A 13,597-nucleotide genomic window follows, 5' to 3' on the forward strand; every position below is an offset into this window, starting at 1 on the left:
TAATGTACAGCGAATTGTAAATTTGACAAGCTAGTTTGATGGTTTGTACGGTCCTTAAGAGTTTAACTTGTTTGATAAATCTTTCCTCAATGCAAACTTTTTCTAATGTGCCGAACACATTCTTCGTCTGACAAACATGTCAAACGAAGTAGTAAAGCCGGCCGCTGGTGGCCGAGCGGTTCTAGGCGCTTCAGTCTGGAACACTGCGACCGCTACGGTCGCAGGTTCGAATCCTGCCTCGGGCATGGATGTGTGTGATGTCCTTATGTTTGTTAGGTTTAAGTAATTCTCAGTTCTAGGGGACTGATGACCTGAGATGTTAAGTCCCATAGTACTCAGAGCCATTTGAACCATTTTGAAGCAGTAAACTGACAAACAATTTGACAAACAGGCTGTAATGGTTCTTTATTTACGTGACCATTACGGCACTCCAACCCCAGTTCTCGATACCAGTAGTATCGTAATACTTTTCTGCGAAGTAACAGACATAATTTTGTTCAATATTCACATTTGGTTTTATTAATGTATAGGTACTCCGATGTATCGATATATCATAGTGATAAGGTTCTTGTGTGTATTCATTTCTGTGAGACTGTCATAATCTTTGACTTTCTTGTAACCGTTTTGGCGCGAATGCGCACAGAGTAGTCTTTGTTTCACTTTGCAGAAGTTGTTATTTCGCTTTGTAAAAGAACAGTCAAGTCTTGTGTTTGTTAAAGTGGAAATTAAATATATGAAGATTGATACAAAACTGTTTTCTTGATGATGTTACAATTAAGAAGAAATATATGTGAATTTATAAGAAGTTTAATAAAAATGTGGATCGTGAACACCAAGTCAAAAATTATTTCTACCATACCATTGTTCTGATCTGGGATTGTTTGATCATTAAGAATTTCCTGAAAAACGCATTTGTTAGGTCTTCAAATATTGCTAAAATACAGATCTGGACCTTCTAGCAGTCAAAGTGGAATCACCCTAGAATCAACAATATGAGCCATAACAGCTTCGACGAAATCTACGTGGGAATCCATTCAGGATAAGTGCCAAAATTAATGACTTTTTTACAGTGACTTCATTATTTCCATTCTGACGATACCATCCTCAGTCAATAACTTTGTTGTTGCACGATAAAGCGAACATATGCTGCATGAGCAACATTATTAATCTGATTTCTAACCTACTTTGCAAGTGGTGGCATTATTGGAAGGCGAAATTTGACAAATTGATTGATCATTGACTTGGGGCTTTCAGGACAACCGAATTACGCTCCTGACTGAATTTCGTCCGAAAGGAATAATTCGTGCCTATGTGGTTGGAAAAGATATGACGAAGAGCTCTTGGGTGAGTGTTTTATTTTCTGCCTACTGGCCTGTCTGTTCATTCGGCACGGAACGGAGCACTCCAGGTACTGCTCTAGAGGTACTGATCGAAAAATTTCTGTCACAGCGTGGAGCAGCTAAATACAGTTGCCACTCAGCGGAGCCACAGAGCGTGATGCAATGTCTCCAGACGTGATTACGTTCCGTCCGGTCATGTAACACGGAACAGGGGCGCGGCGCGTTACTCGGGCAGCGCAGCAACTAAGGCAGAGAGAATGGGACAATGGAGCGGCGATTAACATCGCTTGTTGCTAAATAAGTAAGACGGGGCGCGCGCCCGTAATGGATGGCGTGCGGCCAGACACAAAGCGCCGACGGGCCCCGCCAGGGCTCTGCCACGCGGACAACCTGCCACTGCGCATGCGCGAACGCCGCTCCCACGCTGAATGCCGCTTACTTCCGCCAACCCGGGGACTCCCCCTACTAGAGAGGGCGCTAGCACGTTTCCTACTGCCGGCATTACCGCAACTATAGCCATTGTATCGGACATTTATACAGTCTGTGATTCACTCTCAGTGGAAATCACTCTCAGTAGAAATCACTCAACAGAGGAAAGTCCACTGGATCTGACGGGATACCAATTCGATTCTATACAGAGTACGCGAAAGAACTTGCCCGCCTTCGAACAGCCGTATACCACAAGTCCTTAGAGCAGGGGTCTCCAAACTTTTTAGTCCGCGGGCCACATTGAATCCTCCACGAAGTCATAAGGGCCAAGATCTACATAGTGGGATTAAAGCACCCTAGCACTCCATGATCACCGTAAAGTAAGGCTAAAGGAAAGATGAAATCGCAAAAATCTAAGGTTGTGGGAATAGCTAGCACTGAAACGAACTACGATTTTTATTTAATTACATAATTCTGATTGGTGGACGTACCTGACCGAAATTCTGGCGTATTTTATTCTGGCGAATTTCACCGACAAAAAAGTATGTCACTGCACATTCTTCACGAAAGCGTCCTGCAAAGTTAACGAAATCTCAAAATCATTGTTAGCAACACTACTACTGCAAGACGTAACAGAGGTAGAGTATGTAAACGCATTGTTATTTCAAGCGGCGCAACAATAAGTGTAGTTATGTAGTCTTGTAGCGAGTAGCAGAGCCAATGTCTCGGTGTCTTGGTCGCGAGAGGCCTCGAAACTCAAATGTTGGCATTATAGGTACCACCTCAAATATTTGGCGGGCCGGATACCGGGGATGTCTGGCCAGTTAACGCTGGCCCTCGTTGCCCCAGTTTCGGCCCGCGGGCCGTAGTTTGGAGACCCCTGCCCTAGAGGAACGGATGGTTCCAAATGATTGGAAAAGAGCACAGGTAGTCCTAGTTTTCAAGAAGAGTCGTCGAGCAGATGCGCAAAACTATAGGCCTATATCTCTGACATCGATCTGTTGTAGAATTTTAGAACATGTTTTTTGCTCGTATATCATGTCATTTCTGGAAACCCTGAATCTACTCTGTAAGAGTCAACATGGGTTCCGGAAACAGCGGTCGTGTGAGACGCAACTCGCTGTATTTGTTCATGAGACCCAGAAAATATTAGATACAGGCTCCCAGGTAGATGACATTTTCCTTGACTTCCGGAAGGCGTTCGATACAGCTCCGCACTGTCGCCCTGATAAACAAAGTAAGAGCGTACGGAATATCAGACCAGCTGTATGGCTGGATTGAAGAGTTTTTAGCAAACAGAACACAGCATGTTGTTCTCAATGGAGAGACGTCTACAGACGTTAAAGTAACCTCTGGCGTGCCACAGGGGAGTGTTATGGGACCATTGCTTTTCACAATATATATAAATGACCTAGGAGATAGTGTCGGAAGTTCCATGCGGCTTTTGCTGTAGTATACAGAGACGTTGCAGCATTAGAAAATTGCACAGAAATACAGGAAGATCTTCGGCGGATAGGCACTTGGTGTAGGGAGTGGCAACTGACCCTTAACATAGACAAATGTAGTGTATTGCGAATACATAGAAAGAAGGATCCTTTATTGTGTGATTATATGATAGCGGAACAAACACTGGTAACAGTAACTTCTGTAAAATATCTGGGGGTATGCGTACGGAAGGATTTGAAGTGGAATGATCATATAAAATTAATTGTTGGTGAGGCAGGTGCCAGGTTGAGATTCGTTGGAAGAGTCGTTAGAAAATGTAGTCCATCAACAAAGGAGCTGGCTTACAAAACACTCGTTCGACCAATACTTGAGTATTGTTCATCAGTGTGGGATCCGTACCAGGTCGGGTTGACGGAGGAGACAGAGAAGATCCAAAGAACAGCGCCGCATTTCGTCACAGGGTTATTTGGTAAGCGTGATAGCGTTACGGAGATGTTTAGCAAACTCAAGTGGCAGACTCTGCAAGAGAGGCGCTCTGCATCGCTGTGTAGCTTGCTGTCCAGGTTTCGAGAGGGTGCGTTTCTGTAAGAGGTATCAAATGTATTGCTTCCCCCTACTTATACTTCCCGAGGAGATCACGCACGTAAAATTAGAGAGATTCGAGCGCGCACGGAGGCGTTCCGGCAGTCGTTCTTCCCGCGAACCATACGTGACTGGAACAGGAAACGGAGGTAATGACAGTGGCACGTAAAGTGCCCTCCGCCACACGCTGTTGGGTGGCTTAGGGAGTATAAATGTAGATGTAGATGTAGAAAGTGATAGATCCGTTAAGCGCATTCGCAGTGTCACCGTCAACGGTTGCCATACGCCGTCACCATAGACCAGCAGGTAACATCGGCCGATGGCTTGTTCACAGTGCATCCTTCGTCAGTTTTTGGCGAGATAAAGGAAGTTATTTTAGGTTGCCGCCTGTTCTATCAAGGAGATTAGCTTTTAATCTCTTCGGGCAGGATGGATGCCACGTTAGTCCACTGCTTCGAGAAGGTTGCACTCTGCTGGCATAAAAGCGCCGGTAACTAGTAATAATTATTTGTAGACAGCTAATACCAAACTACCACGCCTGAAATTTCCGATGAAGGTTTTTGTCGTTTGTGGTTGCCAATAAAACTGCGACTTCAGTCCATAGATTCCGAGCTCTATCCTGCGTACGGTGCGTTTCATCCTCAGGATACGAAAGACTCCTTCTTTCTTAAACTTACCAGTTCTTCACAGTCCTATTCAACCAACGAAAACAAACTGATTTGAATGTTACTGATTGTCGTTCTGAGTCTGTATGTTGGGGAAATGAGATTGGTTGCATTCGGACCGCGCGCATAGTGGCGTACTAACTTGCAAAGACCGGACTTCCTCGGCCGATGTCGGTCGTCGGAGGAATCCACTGTTGTCGGTGACACACTGAACGCAGCCTTAGCGACCAGTGTCAGCACTGTGCTGAAGCCCATTTCACACTAGCGCCTTTCTTGTCCTAATCGACTATTCGCTCTGGATGCGCGTCATATGGTTGCGGATAAATCAGTTGCCGACCACTTCGCAAGTTTGATAGTGGCATCAATGATCAAGTGACAGTCCTGGTGACTGTGGACTACCATGGTCTTTAGTATGCTCTAGTCTGCGTATGTGCAGGAACAGAAGATGGCTAACATCATCAGAAGTTAACCAATTCTCTCCGATCTCACTCGTAGTATGGTATTGGGTTTTCTCCTTTTGTCCCTTTTTAATCCCTATTTTGTTGATAGCTTTGTTTTCGTGACTCATTGCGTAGATTTAGTCCTGGAATTTTTCCCACTATTGTTCTCCCACAAGAGAAACGAAATACCTTAAAGAAAGAGGGTGTTTACGTTATACAGTGCCTGGAAAAAGAGAAAAGCCTACACTATGGATAAATGAGAAAATAAACAGATAAAAGTTTTTTAATAATAATTGTTTAAACAGTGAAAAACTAAGATATACTTAGCGAGATAAATAATTTCCATATTATTTGGCCCTTAGGAAGAAATCGAGATGCAAGGGACAAACTGAAAAGGTGCTACTTACTGCCAACTAATTACTGTGTTACGTGTTTGTAGCTAAATAAATTTTTTCGAGAATGTTGATGTTTAGAAATGTTTCAACTAAATTTTCCGTATTCTTTCAGCGCTCATGAGTACAGAAATTTTCCACTCAACCTTCCTCAAGAATGTCCACTATGAACTTTGCTTTTGTCATTGACAAACTCATTACTATACAGGAAAGACAAAGGTGTTAAATTAGACAAAATTTGGATGTCAACATTGCAACCAAAGAACGACGATCGATTACTTTCAAGCGAGAATGTTGGCAATACCAGCGACAATCTCGTCACGTGATAGACTGTGGTGCCCTCTATACTGCCTATAGAATAGGCGCTCCCTCGAGTTCTGGTTGCAGTTAGCCATTTTACTTCTGAATATGTCTCCCGCAATCGAAGAGGAAACGTTAGGAGAAATTTTTATATATCGACTACGGCCTAATGGCCCGAAAGTTTCGAGTAAAAATCTTTTCATTTGCGGGCAAAGTTTTTAGCGCGAAATATCGCGCAGAGGAGACGTTGAGAATGTGGCCAGCACTGGACACCGCTTCGAGACAGTCCGCTTCAGACTTCACATGGAGGGACTTTGAAATGGAGGGAGGCGAAGGCCACATCTGCAGCTAGATGAATAGCAGTCGGAATTCTGGCGACCTCCACCTACAGGTCTGCAGTCACCTCGTCTGTAATGTAAGTCCGCACAGCAGCCTCGGCGGACAAAGTTGGTGCATTACTAGATTAGAGGAAATCCACGCTGGCTCACCGAAACTGAATTCACAGCCACAATGCACGTGTAGTTCTCTTTCTTTTCCTCGATGAGGCAGTCACCGCATTCAAGCGATTCCATGTTCTCTATTGAATCCGCTAGGAAGTGGTTTATCATTATCGTACATATGCTTATCATACAGTCTTTCTAGAACCTTACTAAATTTCTTTTCATAATGAAGTCCACATAGTATTCGAATATTCTTGGAGTGTATGTAAAGAAACATTGTAATGTTTGCTATTAATCTGTGCCAAAAAAATTACGTGTTACAAATTTGGGATGAATTAAGTTGGAGCGTATGTTTGTAGCGTTTTTTCGTAAGTTTAACAAGCACAACAGACACACATAACAGAGACCTTAGTTGTCAATAATATATCATCCTTTACTGTTTGCACCAGTCTGCCAACGCTGGGGTAAATATTCGATTCACCGGCTGTAGGAATCACGTAGTCTTGAAGGCGAAGAAAAAGTCGAGCCATAATAAATTTATCTTGGAACTCTTACATTTGGGCCGTGCTTGCATAGAAAAACAACGACATTAGAAATTGAGTCCGCCTCGATGCAAAACACCTTGTTATTCGTTTATTTCTTTATTTTCCCAAAACAGTTTCGGCGACAAATATCACCATCATCACTGTTTTTTTTTTAGATCTAAAACATGCAGAAAATAGCATGGTTATATAAACGCAGTGGTACATTGTTGTTGTTGTGGTCTTCAGTCCTGAGACTGGTTTGATGCAGCTCTCCATGCTACTCTATCCTGTGCAAGCTTCTTCATCTCCCAGTACCTACTGCAACCTACATCCTTCTGGATCTGCTTAGTGTATTCATCTCTTGGTCTCCCCCTATGATTTTTACCCTCCACGCTGCCCTCCAATACTAAATTGGTGATCCCTTGATGCCTCAGAACATGTCCTACCAACCGATCCCTTCTTCTGGTCAAGTTGTGCCACAAACTTCTCTTCTCCCCAATCCTATTCAATACTTCATCATTAGTTATGTGATCTATCCATCTAATCTTCAGCATTCTTCTGTAGCACCACATTTCAAAAGCTTCTATTCTCTTCTTGTCCAAACTATTTACCGTCCATGTTTCACTTCCATACATGGCTACACTCCATACAAATACTTTCAGAAACGACTTCCTGACACTTAAATCTATACTCGATGTTAACAAATTTCTCTTCTTCAGAAACGATTTCCTTGCCATTGCCAGTCTACATTTTATATCCTCTCTACTTCGACCATCATCAGTTATTTTACTCCCTAAATAGCAAAACTCCTTTACTACTCTAAGTGTCTCATTTCCTAATCTAATCCCCTCAGCATCACCCGATTTAATTTGACTACATTCCATTATCCTCGTTTTGCTTTTGTTGATGTTCATCTTATATCCTCCTTTCAAGACACTGTCCATTCCGTTCAACTGCTCTTCCAAGTCCTTTGCTGTCTCTGACAGAATTACAATGTCATCGGCGAACCTCAAAGTTTTTACTTCTTCTCCATGAATTTTAATAACTACTCCGAATTTTTCTTTTGTTTCCTTTACTGCTTGCTCAATATGCAGATTGAATAACATCGGGGAGAGGCTACAACCCTGTCTCACTCCCTTCCCAACCACTGCTTCCCTTTCATGCCACTCGACTCTTATAACTGCCATCTGGTTTCTGTACAAATTGTAAATAGCCTTTCGCTCCCTGTATTTTACCCCTGCCACCTTCAGAATTTGAAAGAGAGTATTCCAGTTAACGTTGTCAAAAGCTTTCTCTAAGTCTACGAATGCTAGAAACGTAGGTTTGCCTTTTCTTAATCTTTCTTCTAAGATAAGTCGTAAGGTTAGTATTGCCTCACGTGTTCCAACATTTCTACGGAATCCAAACTGATCTTCCCCGAGGTCGGCTTCTACCAGTTTTTCCATTCCTCTGTAAAGAATTCGTGTTAGTATTTTGCAGCTGTGACTTATTAAGCTGATAGTTCGGTAATTTTCACATCTGTCACCACCTGCTTTCTTTGGTATTGGAATTATTATATTCTTCTTGAAGTCTGTGGGTATTTCGCCTGTTTCATACATCTTGCTCACCAGATGGTAGAGTTTTGTCATGACTGGCTCTCCCAAGGCCATCAGTAGTTCTAATGGAATGTTGTCTACTCCCGGGGCCTTGTTTCGACTCAGGTCTTTCAGTGCTCTGTCAAACTCTTCACGCAGTATCTTATCTCCCATTTCATCTTCATCTACATCCTCTTCCATTTCCATAATACTGTCCTCAAGTACATCGCCCTTGTATAAACCCTCTATATACTCCTTCCACCTTTCTGCCTTCCCTTCTTTGCTTAGAACTGTGTTGCCATCTGAGCTCTTGATATTCATACAAGTGGTTCTCTTCTCTCCAAAGGTCTCTTTAATTTTCCTGTAGGCAGTATCTATCTTACCCCTAGTGAGACAAGCCTCTACATCCTTACATTTGTCTTCTAGCCATCCCTGCTTAGCCATTTTGCACTTTCTGTCGATCTCATTTTTGAGACGTTTGTATTCCCTTTTGCCTGCTTCATTTACTGCATTTTTATATTTTCTCCTTTCATCAATTAAATTCAATATTTCTTCTGTTACCCAAGGATTTCTATTAGCCCTCGTCTTTTTACCTACTTGATCCTCTGCTGCCTTCACTACTTCATCCCTCAGAGCTACCCATTCTTCTTCTACTGTATTTCTTTCCCCCATTCCTGTCAATTGTTCCCTTATGCTCTCCCTGAAACTCTCTACAACCTCTGGTTCTTTCAGTTTATCCAGGTCCCATCTCCTTAAATTCCCACCTTTTTGCAGTTTCTTCAGTTTCAATCTGCAGTTCATAACCAATAGATTGTGGTCGGAATCCACATCTGCCCCTGGAAATGTCTTACAATTTAAAACCTGGTTCCTAAATCTCTGTCTTACCATTATATAATCTATCTGATACCTATTAGTATCTCCTGGATTTTTCCAGGTATACAACCTTCTTTTATGATTCTTGAACCAAGTGTTAGCTATGATTAAGTTATGCTCTGTGCAAAATTCTACAAGGCGGCTTCCTCTTTCATTTCTTCCCCCCCATCCATATTCACCTACTATGTTTCCTTCTCTCCCTTTTCCTACTGACGAATTCCAGTCACCCATGACTATTAAATTTTCGTCTCCCTTCACTATCTGAATAATTTCTTTTATCTCGTCATACATTTCATCAATTTCTTCATCATCTGCAGAGCTAGTTGGCATATAAACTTGTACTACTGTAGTAGGCATGGGCTTTGTGTCTATCTTGGCCACAATAATGCGTTCACTATGCTGTTTGTAGTAGCTAACCCGCAGTCCTATTTTTTTATTCGTTATTAAACCTACTCCTGCATTACCCCTATTTGATTTTGTATTTATAACCCTGTAATCACCTGACCAAAAGTCTTGCTCCTCCTGCCACCGAACTTCACTAATTCCCACTATATCTAACTTTAACCTATCCATTTCCCTTTTTAAATTTTCTAACCTACCTGCCCGATTAAGGGATCTGACATTCCACGCTCCGATCCGTAGAATGCCAGTTTTCTTTCTCCTGATAACGACGTCCTCTTGAGTAGTCCCCGCCCGGAGATTCTAATGGGGGACTATTTTACCTCCGGAATATTTTACCCAAGAGGACGCCATCATCATTTAATCATACAGTAAAGCTGCATGTCCTCGGGAAAAATTACGGCTGTAGTTTCCCCTTGCTTTCAGCCGTTCGCAGTACCAGCACAGCAAGGCCGTTTTGGTTAATGTTACAAGGCCAGATCAGTCAATCATCCAGACTGTTGCCCCTACAACTACTGAAAAGGCTGCTGCTCCTCTTCAGGAACCACATGTTTGTCTGGCCTCTCAACAGGTACCCCTCCGTTGTGGTTGCACCTACAGTACGGCCATCTGTATCGCTGAGGCACGCAAGCCTCCCCACCAGCGGCAAGGTCCATGGTTCATGGGGGAAGAGTGGTACATTATCGCATTTTTACTATTCGTTTTTAGAAATATAATTTTCTATGGACACTTTCATGCAACTTTATTTATTGTATGTTACAGCATCTTTTTGAGAATCGTTGTCGCTGTTTGCAACATATTTTCTGTGCGTTTTTTGTTGTTGCCGTTTTTATTCAGCGAACATCATGTCATCTGCAACTGTGTGAGCGGCTGTTAGTAAACAAAATACTAAAAGTTGAACTTCGTACGTCAGCAATATACACTTGGGGTTGCGGTAGTGTTGTGGAATCCAATTATCTGGTGTGTACTGAGCTGTTACTTAGCTATTCGTGTACTCTCGTTCGTTCGATGGTATGTAGCTGATTGTGTATAGAATGTATAGGATGACACGGGATCGGATGGTCCCGATGGGACACTTGTGGGTTGAAGACGGAGTGTTTTTTATATTAAAAAAAAATGAAAACAGAGAAGCTGGTTAACAGATCTGAGCCAACCATGCTCACCGCACATGGCTACATGCTGGATAACTTACATTTCATTAATGTTAGACCATCTGTCATTCATTTACGCCCATTATTATTAAGTTTCGTAAAGTGAACTCCGCTGTTCTTAATTTATTGTATTCCTTTAAGAGGAGTTGTAATCAGATACTATTATTGTATCATTTCAAGGGCCTAACTCGATGTACAAGAGGGCATTTCGTTTAGTGCATGTTTACAGGAAACAAATTTGCATGTAATATACCGAAGGTAGGAGGCGGCTGATGGCACTTCTGATTACACATATGTTAGTCGAACAAGAATAAAATGAATCTATAAACTTTTTTGACATAACAATTTCTAAAAATAAAGGAGGATGTATGTTCAAAATATACAGAAAAGCAACGTGTTTGGAAAACATAATAAGCGAGAATTCTAGCCATCTTATACAGCTTAAAAGAGCTTACCTTAGTAACATGATTTCGAAGTCCATATGAAGACCATACTCGAAAAGCAGTGCGAATTGGACATCCTCAGGCAAGTGGTAGTGACAAATAGCTTTAAAATGAAAGACGTAAATAAATTACATAAAATAATTAAAAGTAAAAGGCAACAAATTTCTACAAATGAAACCATATGCGCCAAGAATATATAACGCTTACACATAGAGGGAACATACCACAAAAAATAGTAATGTGTTTCCCAGCATAGCATTTCACGCACAAACTTCCATCAAAGTAAGACTACGACATAAGATTAACGACTATACAGGAAAATTCAGTAGATTGACATTATATTAAATAACATGGGCAGAGTGAACTAACTTTCACATAGGACAGACCTGCACATTGCCCATACTTCACTCAGGGAATATGCAGGCAAAAATAAGAAAACTGCTCATGGAATAAACACAATGCAGACGAATCATAAGACACAATATACACAAGAACACATAGAAGAAATGCATATGAGCCTAAAGAGTTGTTCCTTTATATACTGCAGGAACCTGAAATTTTCACGCGTCATTTGAACGATCGAAACAAACAAATCAATTAAAGAAGCGATTTTCAGATGCATAGGTTTTTTGTACTTTATAAAGACATTTGGTAGGCATATACTCGTACTACTATACACACGCTATAACATTTAGCGCCGCTCCGATGTGTATACTGGCTGATGGCACCAGCACGGCGACGACAAGATCAGCCCGACAGCGGAGTTGAACAGCGCGCCACGAAGCACTACACCCCCTGGTGGAATACTAGTGAAGGAAACACACTAATAAGTAAGGCTGTAGAGGTGTGAACTGCGAGTGTCCCTTCCATTCTAATTTTGGTATTACACACTGACCATAATTTTATATTATCTTTGTGCTTGTTTTGTTTTAACATACTATCATCTTGATGTACCACAGATAGGGCGACACCTCCTAAGAAGCTTGCCCATACACCTTTATCGTTCCCGACATTGTAATTTGTGATATTAGTGAAAAGCTGAGCCTCCGCACAGCACATAAGACTGACGACTTACTCTGTAACTGCATTGGGTATCTTAGACACCACTGTATCTATCATGTCTGTGTTTCTGATTAGTTATGTAAGATCAAACTTAGCATGTGTTTTATTTTTTTAACAGATCTGAAGATGCTCAAAATTTGAACTAAAGCAGCAATTATTATATAGACAAATGGGACAACAGAACGCAATAGATATACTAGTATAACAATTCAGCTGTCGTGGATATATCTCCCCGTGTCTTCATCTCGAGCTTTCATAAAACCATTCCAAAGTCATTTTTGGTTTCTCTACTCTAGTTTTTCGAGGAAAGAAACTGATACTTAACTGATTAAGAGAAAGTTACATGATTACTGGTAAAACGAGACATTTACTGAAGTAATACCGTTTCTCAAGTGTGACACCTGGCATGTCGAAGATGACATTCCACATATTTTAGTAAATTGTGCTAACTGAAATAATTGAAGATGAGTTTCACTGTTCAACCTCTTATAAACTACCCATTATTTTATTCTAGTGTTGTGGTGTAACCACAAGCGCCGGAACGAAGAGGAAGAACACAAGATGAGAGAAGGCGGTGAGGCGACGTCAGCCAACAGTCCGCTGACAAGGACCGCCCCACGACAGGAGCGACCTCTGCAAGAAGTGAATATATGCGCCGCTCTTGCCAGCCTCGGCCGGACATCAGTGGAACAGTGTCAGCACGGCCAAGCAGAGGGTGCTACGATATCAGTTATTAGTGATCCATATCCATTGCTTGTTTGGACTTTGTCTATAGCGAAGAACATTACTGTTTCCAGCGCTTGCAACACTTGTTCTAAATACAAAGTTATGAATTGTCAGTCTGCTTTATTGAAATAAATCGACTAATGTTATTTGCTTGAATTGTTGTATAGAATTCCGAGAACACAGCATCCTTTAGGCATGCTATACGAGACGAGTGAGCAGATCTCCACATTTGGCGAAGAGGACTCAAGATGTAGAATAGCTGTTAGCACGAACAGTTTCTTGAACAAATGTATTTACTGTTTCATTCATGTCTGTAAAAGGGAAATTTAGATTCATTTTAAGCTTGTATTAATTGAAATTAATTTCTGGTGACAAACCAAATGAAACTCAACATTTAATTTAACTCTATATTAGTTAAAATCTTATATAACATCTGTCTGCCTCCGGCTTCCCGAAAAAAGTAATAATAATAAAAAATAATGCCGGATAAGTATTTCATCTTTTGTGGATCTGTTAAAAACAAAACAAAAAAACTTGGTAGCATTGTAAGGTGGCTATAATTTCGCACCTTACAAGCACCCATCCACATACTCTGCCATGATCTACAAACACAGTTAGGTATCATTTGGTACGTTGTACATCCTATATATGAATATATAAAGAAGACTGACATTGTCACGTACGCCTTGTAAATAATAGTTAACGCTTATTGTGTAATATCTCTTTATATTCGATGAATTATTCAGATACAATTCTACCCTTGAATGACGTTTACTAATTTTCTATCTTCATACTCACGGAATCCATGCGA

The sequence above is a fragment of the Schistocerca serialis genome, chromosome 7 (assembly GCF_023864345.2).
Source record: "Schistocerca serialis cubense isolate TAMUIC-IGC-003099 chromosome 7, iqSchSeri2.2, whole genome shotgun sequence".
In the NCBI taxonomy this organism is placed as follows: Eukaryota; Metazoa; Arthropoda; class Insecta; order Orthoptera; family Acrididae; genus Schistocerca; species Schistocerca serialis.